General features: G+C 34.1%; 1 long non-coding RNA gene across 5 annotated transcripts in view; it reads right to left on the bottom strand.

Moving 5' to 3' along the window:
• The window catches only part of LOC140695702 (uncharacterized), a 518,879-nt gene that overhangs the window by 445,446 nt on the left and 46,550 nt on the right, over positions 1 to 26,883 (bottom strand). The window contains exons 3-5 of one of the 5 annotated variants that reach the window (XR_012071523.1): positions 16,853 to 17,025; positions 10,025 to 10,176; positions 7,846 to 7,962 (exon numbers count right to left, since the gene is read on the bottom strand). This is a non-coding gene — a long non-coding RNA (uncharacterized lncRNA). Of the gene's footprint in view, positions 1 to 7,845; positions 7,963 to 8,051; positions 8,352 to 10,024; positions 10,177 to 16,852; positions 17,026 to 26,883 lie in introns of those variants that run through there. The other 4 variants (XR_012071526.1, XR_012071515.1, XR_012071525.1 and 1 more) reach the window with 4 other exon arrangements.

The raw sequence follows: 26,883 nt of genomic DNA, 5'->3' as shown, positions 1-26,883 counted from the left end.
TCTGCATATCTCACATTTGGCAAAATTGATGGATGTTTACATGATTGTTAGATAGCATTCTGCAGACTATAATCCTAAGAATTTCCAAGACAGTGTTTTCCCATCAAATGTTATGCAAATTATAATGAATTATGATAATTAATTTCAAATGCAGATTTTCTGCTGAGAAAAACTTTCATTCAAGCAAATGTGTCTTCCATGCCACTGGAATTACAAGTTACAAATGTGTCTAGTCATTTATTAAGAGCCTTTTATTCAGGGTCAAGTGTTTGAACACCAGCTGGTTGTCAGAAAGATTTATCAAATTCTTTCTGTAGAAAAACCATAAAGTTTTAGGGCTGCTATTAATGTGTCAGTAAGTACTCATTATTGTCTGAATAAGCAAACCTATATCGCTGAGAAATTGAAACACTGTGGTACCCAAAGCCTGTATGTAAAATATTATATCCTTACTAGAACAATAAATTACGTTCCTCCATGCAGCTATCCTAATGTCTACAGCTAGAACTCCAGGTGAGGGGATTTTTGTTTAATGTTCCATCCAGAAAAATACCACGCTCTTTTAACATCCAGGCATAGGGGAGAGCCTTTTTTACATTCTCTGGAGGTGACATTTTGGTTACTTTTTTGTAGTTATTACTTACATTATTTAGGCTGTTGTCATATACTCTTTAATTAAATACACAATCTCAAAAGTCATACACAGAAGAAAGCAGTAAAAAGGTATGATGGAAACAGAAGACATGGATCCAAATAAAGGCCCCAAACCCTGACGAGTTTAATAATGAAAGTACATTTTATCATTTCTCTTTCAGCCTGCATAGTTCAACCTACTTTAATTTCCTAGAGGAAAATGTTCTTAGTGCAGTCCTCACACACATACAAAAGAATGTTTTGTGCATATCTTCTAGTATGCTCCTAATCTTATAAAAGTGTAATACAGAGGCATATTTGTTTGATATATAAAGACAGAAATATAACTTCCTTGTGGCAGCTACTTTAAAACCAGTTTACACTAATTCACTCCAGCTTTAGTTATTCTTTGTATTTAAAAAACACAAAGTTATAAACATTCAAAGGCATCATCCAAATTCACATATACTTAGAACTATAACAACTCACTAACTTATTAGATAACTATTTATTCACACCAAATGTTTTCTATACAAAGATTAGAAAAAAAAACTTTTTTGTTGGTGGAAAAAATGATTAAGAATAACACAGACAGAATTATCCCTTCATGTAACATTGTGGCTCTGCAAATTTGTCTAAAGCAAAGCGATGACAATAAAGCCCAAGTATGAGTTTAAATAATCCATGGGAAAAATGGAGCTTAAAATATGTTTTAAAGCTTACAAATCAAAGCATAAATCATGAAGTTTTCCAGAGCTGTTGTTGAAGAACAATTTTTAGAGAATATTCATTGAGCATATTTGGGCTGTAAAGATGAAGAAACAGTGAATTAGCATCTAGTAGTAGAGTATTGATAAATGTACAAAAACAATAACACAAGTAAGAGAACGACAGTTATAATAACAGAGTCCAGAAAAGATTTCTAATGGAATGTGGAGAAGGAAGCGATTATACCCTCTCTAAAGAATTCAGAGTCGTCCCAGAAATGACTATGCTTGTGCCGTATCTGAAGAGTAAGTTAAATTAAAACATGTAGAAAAGTAGGAAATTTTATGAACAAAGGAATAATAAGAGCAACAGTCACAGACACTGGAGTTAAGGGATCACGCTTAGAAAAGAGCAAGAATTTCTGTTTGGATACAATGTAGGCTCTATTATGCAGGGGGTGGTTGGCAAGTAGGCTGAAACAGGATGTGAGAGTCCTGTTCTGAAGATCTGAGATCACATGCTGAGTTGTTTGCATTCAATTTCCTATACATTAAAAGTCTTTAAATATGGAACTAGCATACTCCAAACTAAAAGACAGGGGAAAGTAACAACTAATTTTCCTGCCACACTCATGCTCCTCCAGTCTTAAATTGAAAATAATGATACAACCACAGAAGAATACAAGTACCATATTAATGTTGTGCCACAAATGTAGTGTTTAAAATTGTTTTTATTAGAAACATACTTTAATGCATTTACCTCAATATTTTAGCTAAGGGGTGGAAGGGTATGTTTTTTAAGTACATGACAGTATTCGTTTAGGTTTCTGAATATTTGCAATTTCTGAATTTGAGATAACCTCAGGGAGAACAGCTTTTTTGTTTCGGAAAAAAAAATAAGGAAAGTAATTGGAAATGTAATCTTTGAATTATTGAATATTCTATGGCAAAAGATAGGACCAATGAAACATATCCACTAATATCAAAGTCACCATTTTTGAAAATCCAGGTTTTCAAGAATTATTTTATTAACTCTGCCTCCCCAATGAAAGTGTCAAAATTAAATACAAAATGGAGATGAGAATTCTCTGAGCGGACAAAACGATTCAGGCCACATAAGCAAAACTAAATCTAGCTTATTCCATAAACATAAGCAAAACTTAAGTTATTTCCTATAGAAGCCTCTGACAATCACGAAAAAAACTTGAGTCCTCTTCCTAAAAGTGGTATGAGATAATCATTTTTAACCAATATTCTGCTATCTGAAAACCCTCACTGTAAAAGCCGATCATTTTGTAAAGGGTAAACAACTTTCTCATTTTCACTTTATAAGCCATTCTGTAACTTCATGCCCCTGAGTTTCACATCAGTCTTTGAATCTGAAAGCTCCCAATTCACACATTGTTCTTATATGTACAATAAACTCATACTAAATACTATTTGTTGATTTTGTGGTTTTAACGTTTCCACTTCCAGATTTTTGACAGTAACAAACTCTCTGTTAGAACATAAAGAACTGAGGAAGGTACAAAAGAATGCTGACAGAGTTTGTGTCTCTCAAATTAAAATTATTTGGTCAAATAACTGATGTCAGTTAAATAAAATGTAACTATGCTTCTATTATCAAATACACAGAAAACAAATTAAGTAGGCATTCTATTTAATGTTTTCAAATGTTAGCAAAAGATTAAAAGATGAACAAATATAGTTCAAATTATATATACATGTATATATATAAATATGGAGAAAGACACATATATAAAGACAGAGAATTTTGAATTTTTGTGTACGGACTAAATACACTTTTGTTTCTTAAAGGTAAGAATACACAAATTTGCATATAATAGTATAATGCTCATTGAACGACTATATACTTCTGAATAATGTGAGAACTGCTCATAAATCATTAATATTTTTTATCAAGACATAATCACATGAGGAATCAGTAAATTACCTGCGAATGTTGTTTATTTCTGGTTCTGAATTAAAACATCTCACATTTTCCAAGTTCTTAAGTTCTTGATCTTCTCCTCAGAGAAGACTTTGCTGACTGCCTCCATATGGTAGGTCCTCCTTGAAATGCTCTATTTCAAAACTCTGCCTCTGATGATAGTAGTCTCCATGTAATTCTTCCACTTATGTGCTGACTGCTTTTCCCAGTAGGCTGCAGTCTCCCCAGGGTCAAGGGCCTTACCATACTATGCTCTATTATATCTCTGGTGCCCAGAACCCATTGACATTCAGTAAATATTTATTGAATTAAAGTGTGTTTTTTTTTCAGAAATCCAATAATTAAATAGAGGAAACATTTTCATAATCACTCGCATGTCTCTATATATTGCCAACACCTGAAAATTTGCAATGATTTATTACTGATAAAAATCATTCCTTCTGTTTAAATAACAAGGAATTGTTATGTAAAATCAGGAAAACTCAAATAAAGATTTACATTGAACTTGATTATTTGTTGGAAAAAACAAAACTGAAAATAAAAGAGAAACTTTACTTTTGTTCACGCTACACATTCTTATTGGATTCATACTATCTACAAGGCACTATTATTAGCTCTTCTGGGAGATGCAAAGATAAATGAGAAAGTTCCTCCTCAAAAGAAGAATGAATAATACAGGACAGATATGAAACAGAGATACTGTAATTCAAGTCAGAAAATGACAACTGGCTTTAGAGATTTGCTGCAGCAGTGCTTCTCAAACTTCTTATTACTTCAACCCACAGTAATAAATTTATGTTACACTGTATTGTATATATAAATTCAAACAAATGCATCACAGAACAATATTTAATCTTTGTCCTACACAATATCCTATATGTACTATTCTATTGTTATTGTAAATATATTGATCTTATTGTCAATCTACTCTATTCTATTCTTTTTTGTTTAATGAGTGTTCACTCATTATGCTACTTTCACAACACAATACTCCTCAACATACAGCTCGAAAACACTGAGCTACTTGGGGAATCTGCTTCTTCAGTGAGAGGGTACTGTGCTAAATGTTCAATAAAAAACAGTATAATATTCATATGTGTAAATCTGAGGAAAAGGAATCATTCCAGACAGAAGGAAGCACACACAAAGAAGTACTGAGAAAATATGAGAGGCATGATTATGAAGAGCAAGCAGTTCGGTTTGGCTGGTGTGGAAGGAGAAATCGAAGATGGCCCCCAAGTTTCCTGCATCCTGATACACACACTTTGTGTGATACATTCCTCTTGAGTGTGGCAGAACCTGTGAATATGAGGGTATAGCATCCCCATGATTATATTACCCTCTCTGGCCAAAAACAAAAAGGATATTCGTAGATATAACTGAAGTCGCTAATCAAAAGGAGATTGCCCTGAGTGGATCTGACTTAATGAGATGATCTCTTCAAAGGGAGCTTCAAAGTCAGAGATGCACTTTTCTTACGACTGTGAAGATTCAGGCTTCCTGAATTTATAGCTATAAGAGAATGAATTCTGCAAACACCATGTGAGCTTGGAAAAGGACACTGAGTAGTGGGCTCAGCCAACATCTCAGGATTGTGAGAACCTGAGCAGAAAACCCAGCAGAGTCCACAAGACTTCTGCCCTATTGAAGCATGAGATAATAAATGGGTGTTGTCTTGAACTACTAAGTCTGTGATGATTTCCTATCTAACCATGGAAAACAGCGGCAGTGTTGATGCCCAAAAAAATTACTGAAAAAAATTCTTGGAAAGATAACTGAAATTCAGATCATAACGTGCCACAAGAGCTGGTTAAAAAGTTTCTTTTTAGAAAATGTGAAGCTATAGAAGATTTTGGAGGAGGAAATTGCTTGGAAAGGAAAGTAACCATGGGAAGAATATCCCCACAATCATGCTACTCTCCAAGTTATTAATTAAAATGAATTTTGTTTTTATAGGCTAGTGACTTATTTATGAGGTAGATAGAAATATAAGTATAGATATCAGTTTAGGAAGAGAAATAGGTAATAGTATGGGTGTTGCTGGTAAAATACTATGTGGACAAATGTTAGTATCACAATTTCTAATGATTTCTAGATTATTACTAATCTTTTAGATACTGATTATTCAAAAATTAGAATATTAATCAGATACATCAAGTCTCTGCCATTTTGGAGGCAAAAATAGATCATGTAAATTTTATTCACTAATATTTTTTCCCTTGACATAACAGCATAGCATTAATGATTCATCTTTTTAGCTTAATATATGTATTTCCATCACAAAAATGTGATATTTTACTAACATTTTACTTATTATTAAATGACAGAATTAAACAACCTCCTTTATTAAAGAAGAGAGCTAGATGGGGACTGGAATGGCCAGTACAGTAACTCCCATCCATGAAGAGTCTGGTCCATTTACGCTTGAGTGCCATATATATTTTCTCATTTTTCTCTGTATCCCATGATATGGCATGCTAGGGAAGCTCTGCCTTAGGGACTATTTTGCCTTCAGAAATACAATTATGGTTTCCACATCCCTCAGTGAGCAGCTAAGAACAGGTGACATTTTCAGAGCTCTGTCAATCAGGAAACTAGTATACCAACTATGACTCATACTTTTGGCTGTGTGTACTGAGCAGAAATATTTCCTAAAATGCACAATGAATGACTTTAAGAGCAAGTGCCTCTCAGGGGATATTAGCACTCTGTATCTCATGCTTTCAAGATTTGCAGACATACTGATAATCCAGTCTAGTATTAAACTTTTACTAATTTAAAATAGATATCTTACATCTAACCAGATAAAAAGGATAATTTCATAAGTCTTTATTCCACAAGATGAAATGGTATAAAGCCACTATTAAATGCACATATTTGGTTAGAAAGCAAATTATGTCCTTCACAATCATAGTAAATTATAGTGTGACACTGAATAATTAAAATGCAAATACATACAGTCGTCTTCTCACACACACACACCTATCTAGATTTTCTTACACTTAGGAAAGCATATAATAAAAAGAAAACATATTTTAGATTTTTTAAAAAATTCTCTGAGATCTGAAAGAGACTTGATATTTTTATATAAGCCTCTCCTCAAAAAAAAAAAAAAACAATACTATCTTACATAGCCAAAGAAAGAAAGCAAAAACATCAACTAAATTTTAGTCCCCACCTATTTTGTGGGGTAAACACTTTGATGTGTATCAAAAAGATTTTATTAGTGACTTTAGTACAGCTTTTAAGTAAACTTGTAAACTTGGTAATTTATAACTGCCAAATCAAATCTCCCTTCCTCTTCTAAGTGTCATGGAAGCACTTTTTCCTTGCTAACCACAAGGCAATTTTTGTAATGGGCCAGAGACTGTATCTCTCTATAAAAGAAATCATGTAGTTTTTATGCGTTAAGAAATTGGGTTTTGGGGTTGCCAAGCACACTGGATGTTGAGCATGAGCCTCCTTCCTTTTTGCAACACAACACTTAGGGAATGGCTTAATATGTCTGAATCTGATATATTTGATATGTGGTCTTAATAGCCAACTCCTACTGCCTATCATCTTGCTTAAAGCATGATCAATTTTAAATGAATGAATTAATTAATGTGATATAAAATTAAAATTGCAGAAGCCATCAATAAAAATTTAATGGAGTAAAGCTGGAAGTAATTTGAGTACTTTCACAAATTCAATATAATTATAAAGGCGGTGGTGCTCTCCTTTTACATGTTGAGAATGTATAGCTAAACAGTATCTCTAAAGTTACTACTCACATCATTACTTTATGTGCTTTATCAACAGTAGCTTCAGTCAGCCCAGAAAGTATCTGATTTAAATTTTACCTTTGGGATCAAAAACCTACTTGAAAGATTCCCTAATCCTTGCTAGAGCAGTGAGCACCGTTTTGGTGGGGAATTGTATAGAAGCCTTTTCAGATATTAGTGGAAATTTTGTAGCCATCTTTCATAGTCCCTGACTACATTTTATGTACTTAATTTATTGCTAAGTCTCACTGATTCTTTCTATAAATAAAAAATCTATGTTTTTGCATTATTTCCACTGAAAACACTCTAAGTTAACCTGTTGTCTCCTAAATGTCTGGATGATTACAACAGTTCTTTAGCTAAAGTGACTAACGAACCTCCTGTCATAGAGTCACAAGACTAACCTTCTAAAATATTGCTTATTTCAACAATAAGACCAATGTACCAAAAACACTGCCATGATGGCAAGTCTCAAAATTACATCCTAGCTTTTTAGAATCTCAATGCTATGCATATCTTACTTACTAAGCTCTTTATTCCAGTAGTCCTTTAAATGAATTCCAGTACTGTCAGATTGAATTCTTTACAGCTATGATTATAAATATGATGTATATACACATAAGAGTATATTGGAAAATTAGTAACAAATTGTTACTAATAAAATAAAAGCATCAAGGTTTGGTTGATAAAACAAAGGCTTAGATTATCAAATCAAATTCAAATAAACAGAGACATTTCTCAGCATTAAACTTTAGTAAAAATTCAAATAACACTTACAGTAAGATACAGCCAAAGCACAGAGAAGTCTAAAAGTATCAACTGGCTCCGCAAATACTTGCCCACCACATTAGAACTGACTGGTCCATACTTAACACATGAAGTGCAAAATGATGCATGTGGGTCACTGCTGGCAGAAAAGGAGATATTTCAGTCATGTAACAACTCCATTTTATACTCTAATAATTATAGAGAAGATATGACAGTCGCATCAGGTCATAATGTATCCATAAAGTCTTTATTTATTTAGCATAAGCAAGCCTTAGAGCCCAGGAATTCCTGTCAAATGTATTCCACAGATAAAAACTCTTCATTATCTTTCTGATATCAAGTATCTTCAGAGATTTGGCATGGCCATTTCTTTTCTTTACTCTCAGAAACATTAATCCTCTGAAAAGTTGACTGGGGTGCAGAGTGTCACTACTCTTTTGGTTTCAGTTTGCAAATAGCTCATCCTCATACTTCATGTATATCGTCTCTTGAATGGAAGAGAAAGAGGCAAAGTAACAGGAAGACTACCTGGGAATAGTGAATAACCCTGGATTCAACCATTGCTTCTTTGTGCGTATCTATTCACATAATCTACTGAGTGTTTGTGACCAATTGGGAAAAAAAAAAAACACAACGGACGGTTCTGTAAAAGTGGTTGTAAATTTTTATGTTTTCAGAAGCTACACATTTAATGGAAATATATATAAATATAAATGTATAAAAATAAACACAAACATAAATTAATGTAAATATACAAAATTGTCTATTATAAGACAATAGATAGCTACTAGTGGAGTGTGAGAATCGTTGAAGGGTTCATGCTGTACCTATAAGCAATCGAATTTAAATATTCAAATTCTCTGCTGGCCAGCCAAAACATTTCTATTCAATATTCAATGAGCAAAAAACCAAACTGCCCTTCCAACAAAAGAACACTTTTTTCTTGTTCATAAACCTTCATTAATTAAAAAAAATTACTCAGAGACTTATTAAAAATAATTATTCAGGTATTTAAAAATGATTAAGACATGATTCCTCATGAGAATATAAAGAAATCCTCCCACTCTTAGGAAAAGACTAACTGTTCTATGACCATGATAACAAGTAGTCACCAGAACTGGTTTAAAAACTGCTTAATCAATAAGTGGCATTTTTATCCTGTTTCTACTTTAGATTTGCTGTCAGTTGAGCAATGATCAATAATGGTTTGACCTCTGACTGCTTTATTGAATACTTGTTTTTAAATGTATTCTATTATCCTAAACATGTAACCAAACAGGACTTTGCATAAAGTAGTTGCATTACTTCCCTGTGGCTGCTGTAACAAATTACCACAACTGTAGTGGTTTAGAAAACCACATAAACATACATTTTTACCAACTGTGATGGTCTCTTTCTTGTTTGTCATGAATTTGTCACTATGCAAAATTTCTGGAAGAAATTCTGGTTCCTTTTATAAGTCCATGCTATAATCAGAACTTTCGAACTTGGTAAAAGGTAAAAATTTTGTCTTAAAATAAGAGTGCCCATTATGGGAAATTTTTGACATATGAAAAATCAACTAATACATTAAAAGAAGGAGCCCTAGGAAAATTATAAGATAAAATGCAAAATAGCGTCTTTAATCAAATCCAAGGAGAAGTCTAACTCCAAAATAGTCTCTCTCAATCTTTCTCTTTTCAATCTTCTAAAACCTAACCTCCTTTCACTGCTTTCTCCCTCAGTTTTATCAGCACAACTCACCTATATGGCTTCTTTTGCTTCTGCTTCTCCATTTTACCCCCATATAGACTTACTCTTTCTTCAGGGGTTCTCCAAAAAATAATAATCATTAATAAAATTATTATACCATAAGACAAATCCTTAGAAGGTGGATTTAAAATCCCATTATATACCTGAGTGGAGCTCTTTACTTAGCACATCCTTAAATGTCAGAAAATTGGATATAAAATTATTGAAGAAATCAGGATTGTGTTAGGTGCATAGTGTCCTCAACTATGACACTTTAACCAATTAGTTCACTTAATAGTCTTTTGTACGACAAAGAAAGAGAAATCAGAAAGAGAAAATAAAAAGAAATGTTGAAAATTATCAGGGTACAAAAAATTATAAATATACCATATAGTTATACTTTTAAAAAATACATTGAGAAGAAAACAAAAGGAAATACACCAAGTCCACTTCAAAAGCTTTTCACTTACAGGCATATTCTTCAAAGCTTGAAAATTGTAAAGAAACTTCAGATGAGAAATGACTACAGGAAACATTTTCAAATAGTATTTTGGTGAATTCTGGTGTGAATTTAATAGCTGAAGTAATAGGAGCTTTGGATTCTGTTTTCAGAAGTAGGGAACTAAAAATGTAAAATCAAAACATAAAATTGCCATTAAAAAAAACACCAACATGTAGCTGAATATTTTTAAAGAAGTCTTACAAAGTCAATGAGCTAGAAATCAAAACAAACTATGGTGTACTAGATAAAACAATTGGTTTCTGAAATAAAAACAAGAATAAAAAGTCTTATGTTCTTTCAGGGTTGAGAGCCTGTGGATAGGACTCCAATAGATACTGCAAACAAAGGCCCATTGGAAGAATCAATGTCCCATGTTGCATAAGAAACAAAAACACAACTGTACAGAATTCATCCAATTATGCTCTGAAGGCAGTATTAGCACTGAAAAGTTCCCTATTTTTCTCTAAACTCCCAAATTTATTTATATTTATAAAAATAGGTAGACAATAATTCAGCTTTCTTGTTGGCAGAGTGCCATGTCCACAGAATATCAGATCTTCAGAGTAAATTTTAAAGTGATTTTAACAGGAAAAAAGGAGACAAATTAACAAGTTTTAAGAATGAAAGAGAAAAAAATTCCTTTAAAATAAAAATGTCTGATTGTGCCAAAAGATGAAAGAATATAGTAAAAGACAATCTTGAGTTGGATAACTCGGTAGTAAATTGTAGAAAGCTTGACAGGAAAATAAACTGTTTGCCTTGGTTTCCTAGAACCACTTAAGCAGATGGAATTACCAACATTCCTAAATCCTTTCCCAAGTCCAACCTATAAATCATTTAATAACTGTTATCAAAAATTGCTTCTTTCATCTCTTGGTATCATCCCTAAACTGTAACAGGTAGAATCTACTTTGAAAATCAAACTTTAAAGTGATGTACTATGGAAAGAATATGTAAAATTTTTTAAAAGTTGTTTAAACATGATCAGATTATTGCTGATCTTGACATTAATATATATATATACACTATGTCTGATTCAAAAAATAAACAGATGAAAAATCAGAAGAATCACCTACAGTATTAGAATTCTTACAGGTAAAAGACTCTTTGGACACAAAATATGTGGAGCAATACATATAGGAGTATGGTATTGATTGACTCTTCCAAGGTTATCATAATCTTCTCATATGTACATGAAAGTTAGGTGAGGCTCTGGGATTATTAACAGCATGACACCCTTCAGTGACCTTTTGCCCATCATAGCCTATCTCCTGATACAGTAGCCAAGGCTTACTCTCCTTGCCTCAGAGCAATTTCAGCCTTATGAAAATTAACCACAGAATGTTCAACACTCACACTAGATAACCATTAAATCTGATGGTACCATATGCTATACGATTCCTGTTTGCTAACTGAAAATACCAACTATGTTTTAGGTTATGGACTGATTATGAAAATTTTTTGCTTTCTTTTCTTTCTATTATCATTCACAGTAAAACACACTCAATCCATCATTTCTATCATCCTTAACCAAAGAAGGGGTAATTCATAATTATTTTCTTTCTGAGGCTTAAGAAGTATCCATGCATAGAGCCTGACATTTTGGATACTCTTATTAATACATTCTGAAGCAGTATTTTTTGTTTTGATGTCTTATTTCAAAAATTAAAATTGATAATGCCAGTGTGGGAATGCAATAACTAATCTTCTATAATATCCAGTCTTCACCAGTAGTCAATCAATTCCAATGGTCATAATTATGGCCTTTTTAAGAGCATGCCAAATTACTGAAAATAAAAGTGTGTTTATGTGTATAAATATATATTGTGGAAAATGATTATTGTGGAATAATTTTTGCTTGATGCTTTCATGCTACCAACTAAATTCTTGCAATAAAGTTAGAAGATCATAGTAAAAGAGATACTATGGTATGTAGAGAAAATGTTTTAGCAGAAAATCACGCTGAACAGGAATATATGGCTAAAGTTATGTTTGTGTAAAAGAAAGATAAACCCACATAGACATTTTGGGATCTCATTATATACACACAATACATAGCCTCAATTCTATAAAAATTTGAAAAACTGATTGAGTTGTTAGATTCACGAGAATAAGATCTGGCAAAGCCAGAATGGCTGCCTAGTAGCACCAGATATAACTTCAAGTTGACATGTGCTCAAAATTCTCCATGAGACAATCTGTCACACTTGGTACAAATTGATCATGATATGGAATAGTAATTGGGGGACATTTTTTAGAATAATATTTAGAGAATGTAGTCATCATATACTGCAACTTTAATTCTGTAAAAACTGTAATGGTAGTGTATAGAAAAGAACCATATCCTAAAGAATAGTTTGAAACTTATTTATTTATTTATTTATTTACTTACTTACTTACTTACTTACTTACTTACTTACTTACTTACTTACTTACTTACTCAGACAATCAGACATGGATTCATTCCCATGAATGAGTCAACCTATCACTAAGAGTCTCATCTGAGTAACCACACTTCTACAGCTGATATTAACTCATTCATACCTCTGAAAATCTGCCAATATCTGAACATAAATGGCCTCAAAATCCATTTGTGTTTCTTTATGAAACATTTCAGAGTGTTTTTTTTTTCTTTTTAAGCAGAAGGATGACAAACATATGTACCATCAAAGTCACTTTTGAATTTAAATGGTAACTGTAAAAGACAGGTTGGAGTTGAGAGAGATAAGAGAGAAGGTGGTGAGTGAAGAGACTGTGTGAAAGTTGTTAGAGTTTGGAGCAAAGCAGTAGGAATGCAATAGAGGGGATGAGGTGCACTTTAGAAAGAAGACAACAAATTGAAAAGTTTCTTTTATTCAGATTTTATCAACACAGTGCCAGGTGGATAAAAAGCACATAATTGATACTATTTTATATCCTCTGTCAAGATTAATTGCTGAAATATGGATGGAGCTGGAGACTGTCATTCTAAGTGAAGTACGCCAGAAAGAGAAAGAAAAATGCCGTATGATATGGCTTGTATGTGGCATCTTAAAAAAAGGACACAAATGAACTACTTATAACTTAGATGACTGGTTTCTTGAATATGTATAAGCACACTGACTGTCCTTTATGATTGGATTACTGCATTCTGTTGATTCTTATTTTGTGGTTGGCTTTATTCCTTTGATAACTATGTAAGTTTAAAAAGCTAAAGCTCTAAATTGTTCTTAGAAACAATGAACAGTACATATATGTAAACTTTTAAATGGTAAAAAAAAAAAGATTAACTGCTGAGCCCAAACCAGTTTAGAGGTAGTAATGATCAATTATTCTATAAAAATATTCCCTAGTCACTAATTTTAACTGATATGAAAAATATTTTTCCAGGAATGGTACTTAGACCAAACTGTGGACTTAGCTTAAAATGGGTGTCAAGCCCTCCTTTCAAAAGAGAATGCATAAGGATGAAGAAAATAAAATATTTTAAAAGTAATGATTCCACTGCTTCTATATTCTCAGGCTAAAAAAATAATAAAACAATTCCTCTTTAGTAGTATGTTTTGTATACCATTTTGACTTACCTTAAGGTTGAATTGTGGATCTGAGCTAAGAGAAGTCTTAGCTATCTTAGTCTAAGATAGTTATTTCTGAAGACTGTAGAATCTTGTTGCTGTTTCTGTTGTTACTTTCACCTTTTTTTTTCTGCTATGTTTTAAGATTACTGATGGACCAACTGGATACATAAGCACCAACAAAGCATCTGATTATCAGTGAAAACTTGCATTCACAATTTCCTTGATGAGGATACAAGTGCATGAAATAACTCACCCTGAATAGCCAAGATGCCATCAGCCTTGTCAAGTTTAGAATTTAACCTTTTTTTTTAAAAATCCCTATCTGGATGACAAAATTTTAGCTCCTACTGAGGAGCCCAAAATAATTTAAAATGCTTGATGTTCTACATAGGGAACAGGAATACCACATAGCAATATTTAATTATTATAATTGTGATAGATTGTTTACAGAAAATAGTGACATTAAATGATTTAGAAGACAATACCACCCGGAAAAGAGCTGATAAAAAAGAAGTACTGGATGTACAATATCTATTTAGAAGTTTTCTTCATTAAGTAAAACCAGTTCTCTGTATTCTGAATGATATGATAGCTGCCATAAAATAACAAAACAAACTTGCCTGGGAAAGTCACTGTGTTAACCTCAACATGATACAAAGATGAATAAGATATGAGTCTTAATTTAAGGAATTCACAGTCTAGTCGGAGACACAGTGGCATGCAACACTTACTAGAGTACAAAAGGAAACGTGCTATAATAAAGCTATAAAAATGGTGTCAGTTGAGAGAAAGGAGCTATTTATTCCTTCTGGTTTATGCATTCTTCCCTTGGCTTGGTTTGTTACTATAGTGTCCTAATCAATATTTCTCAAAGTCAACTGCCCAGTATCACCACTTGGGGATAATTTTTTTAAAGGTATATATCCCACAACCAGATTATAAGGACAGCCTCTTCAAAAAATTATGTCAGAAAAACTGGACAACCACATGCAAAAGAATTAAATTTGACCACTATCTTACATCATACACTAAAGTTAATTCAAAATGGATTAAATACATGAATATAAGACCTGAAATCATAAAATTCCTAAAAGAAGACACAGGCAGGAAGCTCCTTGACATCAGTCTTGGCAATGGTTTTTTTTTGGATTTGACACCAAAAACAAAGGCAACCAAACAAAAATAAATGTGTCACTATATCAAACTAAAAAGCTTCTCAATAGCAAAGAAAATCATCAACAAAATGAAAAGCCAATCTACAGACTGAGAGAAAATATTTGCAAATCATACACCTGATAAGGAATTAATACTCAAAATATATAAAGAACTCATATGACTCAATAACAATGACCAAAAAAAAAAAAAGCCAATTCAATGGGCAGAGTATCCTAAGAGACATTTTTCAAAGACATACAGATTGCCATACAGATAAAAAGGAGCTCAAGAATGCTAATCATCAGGGAAATGCAAGTCAAAACCACAAGGGAATATGATCCCACACCTGTTAGAATGGCTACTATCAAAAAGACAAGCGATAACCAGTGTCAGCAAGGCTTTGGAGAAAAGGGAATCTTTGTGCACTGTTGGTAGGAATGTATGTTGCTGCAGCCACTACAGAAAACTGTATGGAGGGTCTTCAAAATATTAAAAACAGAACCACCACATGATCTAGCAATTCCACTCTGGATATTTATTCGAAGAAAATGAAAACACTAACTGGAAAAGATATATGCAACCCCATGTTCATTGCAGCATTATTCATAATAGCCAGAACATGGAAGCAACTTAAGTATCCATCAATGAATAGGTGGATTAAAAAACCATTATATATACACATGTATACATGCACACAATGGAAGTCATTATGCTAAGTGAAATAAGTCAGACAGAGAAAGACAAACACCATTTAATCTCATGTATATGTGGAAACTAAAAACAAAAACAAACTCATAGATACAGAGAACATATTTGTGGTTACCAGAGGCAGGGTAAAGGGATATCAAATGGGTGAAGAGGGTCAAAAGGTACAAATTTCCAGTTATAAAATAAGTAAGTCCCAAGAATATAATACACAGTTCAGTGACTATAGTTGATAACACGGTATTGTATATTTGAAAGTTGCTAAGAGACCAGATCTTAAAAGGTCTCATTGCAAGGAAAAAAATTTTAACGATGCATGTTGATCAATGAATATATGTATGTTCATGTATAACTGAAAAATTGTGCTCTACACTGGAAATTGACATGACATTGTAAACTGGCTATAACTCAATAAAAAAATTGTTGAAAAAAACAATGTGTGTTGATGGATGTTAACTCGATTTATTGTAGTGATCATTTCACAGTAAATACAAGTATCAAATCATTATGTTATACATCTTGATGGAAGAAATTTTCACATATTAAGGTATGGGGAAGTTATTCTGGCTTATGTACGATTTAATTTGACTCTGTTAACTAGAGCAGCCTGTGTTGTGTCCTGCCAAACATGCATTATACATTTTCTTTAACCATTAAAGAAAAGAATGCATTTAAAAAATCAAAATGGAGTGACTATGGTTCAGGCATCTAGGATGGAGCCAAGTGACCGTTTTGGATGTGGTTTCAGACATGTTTCTGCATTACTGAGAACGTGAACTCTCTGAACTGTAACAGAGACAAGAACACCACCAGCCGTTCTCAACACAGTATCTACTAGCAGGCGCCAGTTTCAACTTTATGGTCTCAATGTCTCTCCTTGTAACTATGCCATCACTTTGAACCCCAAACAATCCTCTCTTAACAAGCACCCTTACTTCTTGACAGCTCCAATCCTAATTCTTGACAACACTAATGTAATTTTGTATTCTCTGCCTTTATAAACCTTCCCATTTTGCAGTCTAGTGTAACACAATTCAAGTACTTCTTGAATCTGTTTCTCCAGGGATATACAGTCCTTAGTTTGGATCAAATAAGAATCTTTTCTTTCCCATTATAGATTATTTTTGTTGGCAACCTGAAATTAATATATATGTCAAATATACCTCAGTTTTTTTTTAAAGCACATACACACACACAAAGAATACTCAACTACTGTTAGAATTACTACAAATTTAAAGTTAAGTTGCCAATCAACAAGGCTTTAACAACTTAACTGTGATGCTGGAAGCTCTCATGCCCACCTAATGCCTTGTACTGACTGGTTCTGGGAGACTAAGCCTCAATGGACTGGGTTGGAAGGGCAATGGCAGAAGACTCACCAGGTTGTCCAGTATCATCCTGGGCACCCCCAATTTGTTCTCTCCAAGTCAGCTCTTCTGCATGGTCCCAAAGGTCCTCCTTGCCCACTGCATGGAGTCTACTTCAAAGAGTTGGTACTTTGGCTCCAGGAAGATGAGGTTCTCCAGTTCTCTGCAAATGGCTGAGCAGACACCTGGGACAAAAAGCAGAGAGCTGTCAGTTCATGTGTATGTGCACAGACAGCCAGGAACCTACCAATGCTCATATGTGATCAGGGAGGATGAGAAACAGAAATGTCTGGAAAACTGGCTATTTGCCCCCCATTCCCCTGCCCAGAGGAAAAGCCACTCTACACTTGTTGACATGCACCCATTTCCAAGGAAAAAGATATTAGTAGTTTTTTTTTCTTAACGTCAGTTCTTACATACAGAAGGAGGAAATAGCAAGTATTAAACTTCAAGAATAAAATAATACAGAGGACTGAAAATTTACCTAAGATACACACACAAAAAAGATGTATGCACCACAACAGGAATAATGAGTCAGTTGTAGGGAATGAACATAGGTATTTTGAAAAAATGTTTCAAGTGATCTTACTGTGCAGCAAAAGATTAAAACATTATTTTCATCAATTTCCCTCTTATTTAAACCTGGTACCCATTTGATGACAATGTTTACCCTGGAGTAATTCTCAAGAGGTGACTATTTTTTTTTAAATTTTGAATTGTTTACACAATTTTTCAAGGTTACACTCCATTCACACTTATTACAAAACGTTGGCTATATTCCATGTGTTATACAATGCATACTTGAGCCTATCTTACATCCAATAGATTGTACCTCCCAATCCTTCAACCCTATGTTACTACCCCCTTCTCTCCCCAGTTGGTAATCACTGGCTTGTTCTCTACTGAGTCTACTTCTTTTTTATTATATTCACTAGTTTGTTGTATTTTTTAGATTCCACATATAAGTGACATCACACAGTATTTGTCTTTCTCTGTCTGACTTACTTCACATAGCATAATGCCCTCCAAGTCTATCCATGTTGCTGCAAATGCCATAATTTTTCCCTCTTATGATTGAGTAGTATTCCATTGTCTATATATACCACATCTTCTTTATCCATTCATCTGTTGCTGAATGGTTTGCTTCTATAGCTTGGCAAATGGAAATAATGCTGTTATGAACATTGATGTGCAAGCATCTTTTTGAATTAGGGTTTTGGGGGTTTTTGGGGTATACACCCAGGAGTGGAACTGCTGGGTCATAGGGTAGTTCTACTTTTAGTTTTTTGAGAAACCTCCATACTGTTTTCCACAGTGGTTACACCAATTTCTATTCCCTCCAAGTGTATGAAGACTCCCTTTTTTCCACATACTCTCCAACTTTTGTTATCTGTGTTCTTTTGATGATAGCCATTCTAACATATAAAGTGATCTCACTGTGGGTTTGATTTGCATTTCCCTGATGATTAACGATGTTAAGCATCTTTTCATGTGCCTGTTGGCCATCTACACCTCCTCTTCGGAAAAAATGTCTATTCAATTCTACAGCCCATTTTTAAGTCGGGTTGTTTGGTTTTTTTAATGTTGATGTGTATGAGCTGTGGTGACCAGTCATTTTTAACAAACTATTTCCATGTGGGCCTGCAGTGGAATAGGTGTCCTACTTTCAGTTGCTTCCTTCTTTCTAGGAAAAAAAGCCTCTGATGTTGAAGCTAGCACAACCTATCCTTGGTATAGCCATGGACAGGCCCTCTTGGTCACTTCCTCATTCCCTGAAGGTCTTCATATTTGCCTCAGTCTCTACGTCTCCAACACAGTCCCTGCTGTAATTATTTATAATTCCAATATCTATATACATCTTTCTTAATAACCCAGACTCCCCTCCCTCCAATTGTCTTCTTTAACCCTCTATTTCAAATATTCATTTTACAGAGACTTGGATTTTGTCACTATCAATAACTATACATTCTCCATAATCTTGATTTCAACTGTCATGCTCTCTGACCAACACTCACAACACGTCCACAAAACATCTTCCCACATCATGATTCCAGCATTTTTTAATTCCACTGGAATTAAAAGACCACTGGTCTTACCATAATTTTAGTTTTGTTTGCTGTTTTACAGAATCTGTTTTTATAAACTCCTTTTTCCCTGGATTGAATTACATTCTCTATCATTATCAACCTTTGGATATGCCCTTCACTCTCCTCCTCCTCATTCATTTTATGGCACTCTACTAGCACAACCATTCTGTTTAAACCCAACTCTCTGTCTACACCTGGGCAGCTAATAACCGGAGAAAACCGTATCACCTTGCAAACCGGTCCCATCGTATAATGATGATTACCCAGAAGTGGAAGCACTAGAATGTCTAACAATCTGTGGCTTTCTAGAATATACTCAGTGCCCCATGCTTTAGATAAGTATCATGCTTCCTCACTTCCCATCAGACCTCCCACTCTTATCCCTCACATTTAATAGTGCCAGCTATTGATCCTTCTTTCTATTTCATTGAGGAAATACAAAACAATCAGTGCTTCTAAAAGTTCCCACCACATTCACCCTCTTTCCTACACAAGTGCCAATTCGTTTTGATTTCCTTTCTTCAGATCTCCATATTCCTACTTGAACCGATAATGTGTGCACTAGATCCCATAATCTCCTGCCATTTCAGTTCTCAGGAATTGATTATTTTCTCTTCTGAATTATCATTTTCCCTCCTAATGTATAATTCCCAATGTATTCAAACATTTCCCACCTTAGTGAAAAACGTTCACTTATTCCAACAGCCCCTCAGCTACTACCATTACTCTTATTCAGAATAAAACCTTTAAAACGACTTTTAAATACTTACATTTCCAATTTCTCTCCCCCATTTTTTCCTCTTGAGTGTGCCCCACTAAGACTTTTATGTTACTACTCCATTGAAATAGCTATTGACAGAATCACTCATGAATCCTACTTAATAATCAATTCTCCATTCTTATGTTACTTGACCTAACAGCAGTATTAAGCATAATTTCTCATTCATTCATTTTTGAAACAAATTTCTTCACTTGCCTTTTAAAAACTACATCTGAGATATTTTAATATCCTAATTCTCTGGCCACTGCTTTGCAGACTCCATTTTTGGTTCCTCTTATTATCCCTGCCCTCTTAATGCTGGAGTGCAACACGGGGCAATTCTGCCCCTCTTCTCTCCTACAGCTACACTCGCTCCCTAGATATGTTTCATGGCTTTAAACACTATCTCAACACTCAAAGTTATATCTTCAAAGTCAGTCTCTCCTCTGGACTCCAGACTCATGTTTAAAATGTCTATTCAACATTAATATTTAGTCTAAAAGGTATCTTCAATTGAGTTCCTGATCATCCTCAAATACTGCTCTTTCAGTCAAAGTAAAAGCCAATAAAAGCCAGTAAAATCCAGCATCATTTTTTCAGTTGCCCCAACAAATACACCATTATCGTTCTCAATTCTTTTCTTTCTCATGCATTTCACTTCCAGGCTGGTTGTCAGCAGTAGTAGCAGCAGAGCTAATAGCTCCACAGACATTTTTTCCCCCAAGAATCTAATTCCTACCACTTCAAGTGCTACCAATCCAGTTAAATCAACATTATTTATAGACTGAAAACCATAGCCTTTTAACCAACCCCCTCCTTCCATCTTTCTCCATTATTTTCTATGTTGTGAACAGTCATTTTTTTAAAACTGTAAATCTGAACATGCATTCTTCTACACAAAACATTTCAAAACATTAGGGAGGAAAATAAGAACGTTAATTGTAAAAAACATTTGCCTATCTGTCTTAGAGTAAAATGCAAAATTATTTTCCAATGCCCAAATTAGTAATGTAATGCTAACTGCTGTATCGCAGAGCCAGAAATGAATTAATGGCTTAACACAATAAACATTTACTTTTGATTCTCATAAGTCTTAAAATACACATTTCTGATTGGAGGGTAGTTCTCTTGCCCATGGCGGTTCAAGGCACAAACTCAATCTTGTGTCTCCACCCTCTTAAGCGTGGCTTCCATGATCACTGTGCTTATCTGTCTCATGTCAGTGAATGAGGAAAGAGTATGATGATCAAACCTCAGATATTTTATGGGCTAGGGCTGGAAATGGAACATATTGCCTCACTTCATGATCTTCTGGATGTTAAGTCCGTCATGTAATATATCTGATCCAAAGGAAACTGGGCAGTGCAGTTTTTGTGCCCAGTCAGAGGAGAAATGCATTTTAGTAAACCAACTAGTTGAGACAAGGGTCCCCAGGCCTTACATGATCTGGCTCACTCCCAGTCTCTGACCTGAATTCCTCTCATTTTCCCCTTTAGACTTTCAGCCCCCTACACAGACCTCCTTAAATTCCTCAGTCATCTGAATGTGTCTGATGCCATTGTGTCTAGTGCTCACTCCAGGACCACCACTGAACACCCACTCTCAGGTCTCCACTCGTTCCTCAGATGCCACCTAATCAGCAAGACCTTTTCTGATTCTCTGTTTAAAATAAGTTAGAAATTACACCCACCAATATTCTCTATTCTGATTTTCTGACTTTTTTCTCTGTAGAGCTTATGTCTATTTGCTTAATGTTTTATCTATCTTCTTCTGCTTTATCCATAAGCCATTAAAAATATAGTATCCATTCACTAAACTCTTACAAAAATGATGGTGAATGAAAGAATGGATTAATAAATGTATCTATAACCTGACCCTGCCAATCGCAGTACATTACTTTGGGTATCTCAATATTCTAATTACTGCAAAAATAAAAATGTCTCTCCAAATGGCCCCTGTCTCCATAAACTCACTGACCAAACTGGCAGTTTCTCCTTCAGTTGTTCCTGCAACAGCTAGCAATGTAGAAGAGTAGTTCAGCTTTTAATTTGAATGCAATTGGCCTAGAGTTGAGGGTGGGTCAGTGGAGGTGATGTTAAGCAGATTACGTGTATAACTATGAAATCAGTTCTCCATTTTAAATTAAAACTTGCCACAAATTCTTTTGTAAACCATTTTGGTTGGTTTCAAAAGCCTATTAAAGGAAAGACTCCTAGGTAATCAAAAGAGTACATGTACAGCCCCCAAATGTGTGGTTTATGGGTCTATGTGTGAAAGAGTAAGCATTTTGTGGTAGAAAGGTAGATTTGCATTCTTCTGATGGTTTGTCTAATTTAGATTGAAACACAGGATGTTTTAAGTGGCAAAAACTTACTATGATACAAATCCACATTTTTATATCACTTGGTAAAATAACTGCATCATAATATACTGAAGGGAACATATGTTTCTCTGCTTTGACTTACTGTTAACAAGAGAAATTAGAGATTAGTGAATAACATCAGAGTACCAGCAAATCATAGTTTCTAACATTTAATATAATTCCTGAAAGAATTAACTTCTTAAGTATTGCTTCTAAGAACCACAATACACTGTATTTTTATATTACCTTTCAACTGAATATGTTCATGTGATTACCTCATTTCTCAAACTCTCAACTTTCTAGCTTGACTGTTTTTATAGTAATATGAAATAATAACTGGATAATCTTGCCTCATTTTTTGCACTGACAGAATCCATGAGAAAAATATACAGATACAAAACTTCATGATCTTACTCAAAATTAGCTGAACTTACCAAATATTATTCTGTATATTATAAGATTTTAAATATATTTTTCTTTAATTACTTATCTGTTATCTTTTCATCCTTTGTGAAAAATGCTTCTTAAGCTCTCTCATATGTATGTGATTTGCTTGGGAAGGTATATACGAAATGTTGGAGGCAGGGTCTTTGTCAGGATGACTTCTTATTTAGTTACCAAAACTTTCAAACACCACTTTGTGACAAAGTAATGGGGATTATTGAAAATTTTTAGGAAGAAAAGTGACACGAATAGACTAGTGTTTTAGAAAGTTTCTTCTTTTTTTAATTGATGTAGAGTCGATTTACAATGTTGTCTTTATTTCTGGTGTACAGAATAATGATTATTTATACGTATATATTCCTTTTCATATTCTTTTTCATTATAGGCTATTACAAGGTATTAAATATAGCTCCCTGTGCTATACAGTAGGATTTTGTTGTTTATCTATTTTATATACAGCAATTAGTATCTACGATTCTCAACCCCCCAATTTAGTCCTCCCCACCCCCTTTCCCCCTAATAACCGTGTTTGTTTTCTATGTCTGTGAGTCTGTCTCTGTTTTGTAATTAAGTTCATTTATGTCTTTTTCTTTCTAAAAAAAGGTAAATTTTAAAAAATTAAATTACTTCCTTCTGAATAAAGGTGACTGAGAAGCAGTAAGACCAATGTGGATAGAGGCATTGAAATAACACACATTTTAAAAATGATAACTTCCTGGGCGATTTTCATTGTAATGGGAATTGACAAGTAGACAGAATAATAAGCTATATGTTGGTATAAGAGAAATACTGGGTAAGTAATTAAATAAGACTCACCATGATAACCTATCTACCCTGGTCAGCCTTCATGTGGCAGGCACAACATATTTCTACTCTCAGAATTTTGAAAACACTTACATGTTTTTGTTCTCAGGCACAGTTTGCCCACAAACAAGGTCCAGAAAGAGAAATATTTTTCCTCATTTGCTTAAAGAGTTATTTCATTTCCTCCTACAATTGACCTTTTTCCAGGATTTGACAATGAGAACTTCCACTATCTTCAAGGGAAACTCTACCCACTCACATAAAGAGCTATCAAGCCCATGGCCCTCAGGATAAACACAATCAGATTAGTTGACCATATGCTTCCAAGAGTCTGGATTATTAAGTCTCAAATGAGACCACATGTGGCACAGCAACAAAGGGCTCCAGGTAGCACTGTGCCAAGTTCAGGGCGGTTGTTTCCATTCTTTACATTGGCAAGAGATGAAGATACTCTAGCCTGCACGTAATCTGGACTGCCACATGAACTTCACTCTTAACCTCCTGTGACCAAGAGCTTTCACAAGCACTCACATAGCTAAAGAGGGAAAATATATATTTTTTAAGTCCAAGGCAGTTTAAATTTAGATGTGGGAGAAGGGAAGACATTTTCTACATTTATGGTGCATAATGTGCTAAAACACAAGAAATTCATACTCCTACACAAAAAGTTCCACAGGCACCACATCTCAATCCAAGGTTACATTTATGTTACACCAGTCAGGTCTTGAGTGAAAATTTCCACCAAATAGTTACATTTTGCTTTATACATGAAAAATAAAAGACACATGAAAGTTCTTCCCCCAAATGTAAAACTTTCAAGACTAAGGGACAGAAATTGTTTCTTTCAAAAGGGTAATACTAAGTTCTATGCTACACAAAGCATTCCACTATATTAATTCATCCATTCAGTTTCATTTCCAAAATTAAGAGGCATTGATAGAACTCATGCTGCCCATCAGAGATATCTTCACTTAGAAATCAAAAATTGTTTGTGGTATTTATGTGTGTGTATTTTTTCCCTCTTAATGACTGTCATTTATTTTGTTTATTCCTTTAATATACTAACAGTTATATATATATATATGTAGTTTTTTTCTTTTTCTCAATATAGATGAAATACTCTGGCTCTCAGTAATATATTTAATCATCTTGTGTAACTCCCACTTTCTGGTCTTGGATATGCCAAGTGATCAATAAACTTTTGTGAAAGCAAATTTGTGAAAGGGATGCATTTAGTGGATAAAATGCATGACTTTTGGATCTAAAAGAATTGGGGTTTTATTTACAAGATTCCACTTAATAGCTGGATAAGTGTGACCCATTATCAAAATTCTCTGAGTCTTGATTTGCTCAGATTTAAAATTATTAATAAAGCAGATCTTACAGAATTGATACAAGGATTAGTCATAATCTAGTACATATAAAGTCCATAGCATGGCGTATGTGCCTAGTAAATAGTGACTTTTATTACAGATATTAACCTTTGTCCATGTAAAATTACTTTTTATTTGAATTTTTAAGTTTTATCTCTTCAAAATTCCTCTCAATGAGATGTTTCATACTGAACTCTTACTCATGTGACATAAGTTAAATTACTGCTGTATCCAGAATAACTTAAAAACTAAAGCACTGTGGGGCTGAAGTGCTATATATGGTTGAAGATTATCTAATATTGCCTAATGGAATTGAGGAAATCTGAAAAGCTAGCAACAAATCGGAAACAATTCCCAGTTGTTTGATAGCTACATGTCTATATAGTAAACCAGGGACCATCTTATAAATTTTCATTCACTTTATAACTGGAGGCCCTTTTAGTAGCAAGTAACAGAAAACCTAACCCAACTTGGCTTAAGTAATCAAGGAGACAGTCTAGTGGCTGGGTAAGCTCCAAGTATGCTTTGATCAGACATCAGATCCACTTTTGGCAGTTTTATTTGTTGTGATCTTTTCTGTTTATCCCCTTTCTCCTTAAGCTGTCTTTTCTCAAATGAAGCAAGGTGCCTGAAGCAGCTTAAACTCTACATCTACGTAACATGAAAATATCACCGCTCATCACTTTCACCACCACTGAATGGTATTTCTCAGCTTTTCTCTGATTGGGCAGACATAGGTGATGACCCCTTCCTTGAAACAATCAATGAGGCTAGTGAGGCCACCTTAGCTGAGAGCCGATTGGCTTAAGTGAATCAGTGCCAGTCCAGCAACAGCAGTTGGGCCAATATAATAAAAATAAATAGCTATTACACAATGGTGAGAGTGAAATGATGAATTCTGGGAAAACATCACTGAGTTATAAAAGTGTATGTATGTGTGTGAAGACAATCACTTAATTTTTTAATAATCATCTGAGTGTGTCTTAGTTGTAATCAGTATACATGTGAAATCAATACATCATTTCAACTCTCCATCTCAAATCTTATAAAATTTCCTTTTACATAATAAGAATGGAAAAACCAGTTGTCAGGAACGTTGTTTGAGTGTAAAATTCTCCCTTTAAATTAATAATTCTGGTTTTTCACTTTTTTAGTCTTTTATTCATCTGAATTTCTAATAAAGGAAGTGTTTCTGAGCTTTTTAGCTAGTAGATATCATGCACTTTACAGATAATATTTCTTTAAAAAAACAAGTAACTAGCTACCACTTACAAAACATGAAGGTACAAAATATTTTCCTTTTCCTAATTTTAACATCCAAAGAAAAAAGACCTAAGTGAATGTTTCCTAAAGTCTTTCATTACAAAGTGCTGCTATCATTAAACTCAACTTAGAATACTGGGGGGGGAAAGTTATTTTCTTTCATCATGTGAATATATTCAGACAGTGAAAAAATCTAAGACTCAGTGACTTAATAACCCAGTAAACTAGAATCTTTTGAACCAGAAGTATTTCCCTGTTCATTAAGAGAAGTTGTGCCCTTTAAGTAAATAAGTAGTTGATCTCAACATTTTTTTTACACATGCTTTGGTCTTTTTTAACAGGATATTATGGATCAATGTTGGTTCTAAAACTAACACTATGGACTCTAACACAGCACATGTTACAACAATCACATCATAATGATAGATAAAGCAACATCGTGCCTTTGCTTGCCCACAACATTAGACCATTGCCAATCTATGAGTGTTTTGACACAGTGGCCTAAATGTTGTCAATTATTGTCATTTATGAAGGGTGTACTGGTTCTGTTCATTTATTTTCTAGGAATTATAAACTCTTCCTGACCTGCGTACCTGGATTTCAGAAGTCAATCTCTATTAGTATGTCTTCCAAAAAAGATCGTCATCATCAATTCCAAAGTATTGTACATTTGTGTGAAGAAGATGGTTCCAACTGCAAGGAAGGGTGCCAAAATAAGGAACATGGAGAAGGATGGGAGAATCACTGCACCCTGATCAGACCATGAAAGATGGCCCACAGTTCCACAAGGGACCATGGTGTTCTTCAAAGGTAAACTACTGTTGCTCAAATGACAACTCATGTTTTCCATGATGAACTGCATAAGAAACTATATTGTTTCTGTAGTTTTCAAAGTTTTTGAGTGTTCATTAAGCCAACTAAGACTATTGTAAATCAAGCCTCTGCTGGGA

This window comes from Vicugna pacos, chromosome 1 (genome assembly GCF_048564905.1).
Source record: "Vicugna pacos chromosome 1, VicPac4, whole genome shotgun sequence".
Taxonomy (NCBI): Eukaryota; Metazoa; Chordata; class Mammalia; order Artiodactyla; family Camelidae; genus Vicugna; species Vicugna pacos.
Note: the sequence above shows the minus strand (reverse complement) of the source record. Positions and strands in the feature narration are given on the sequence as shown.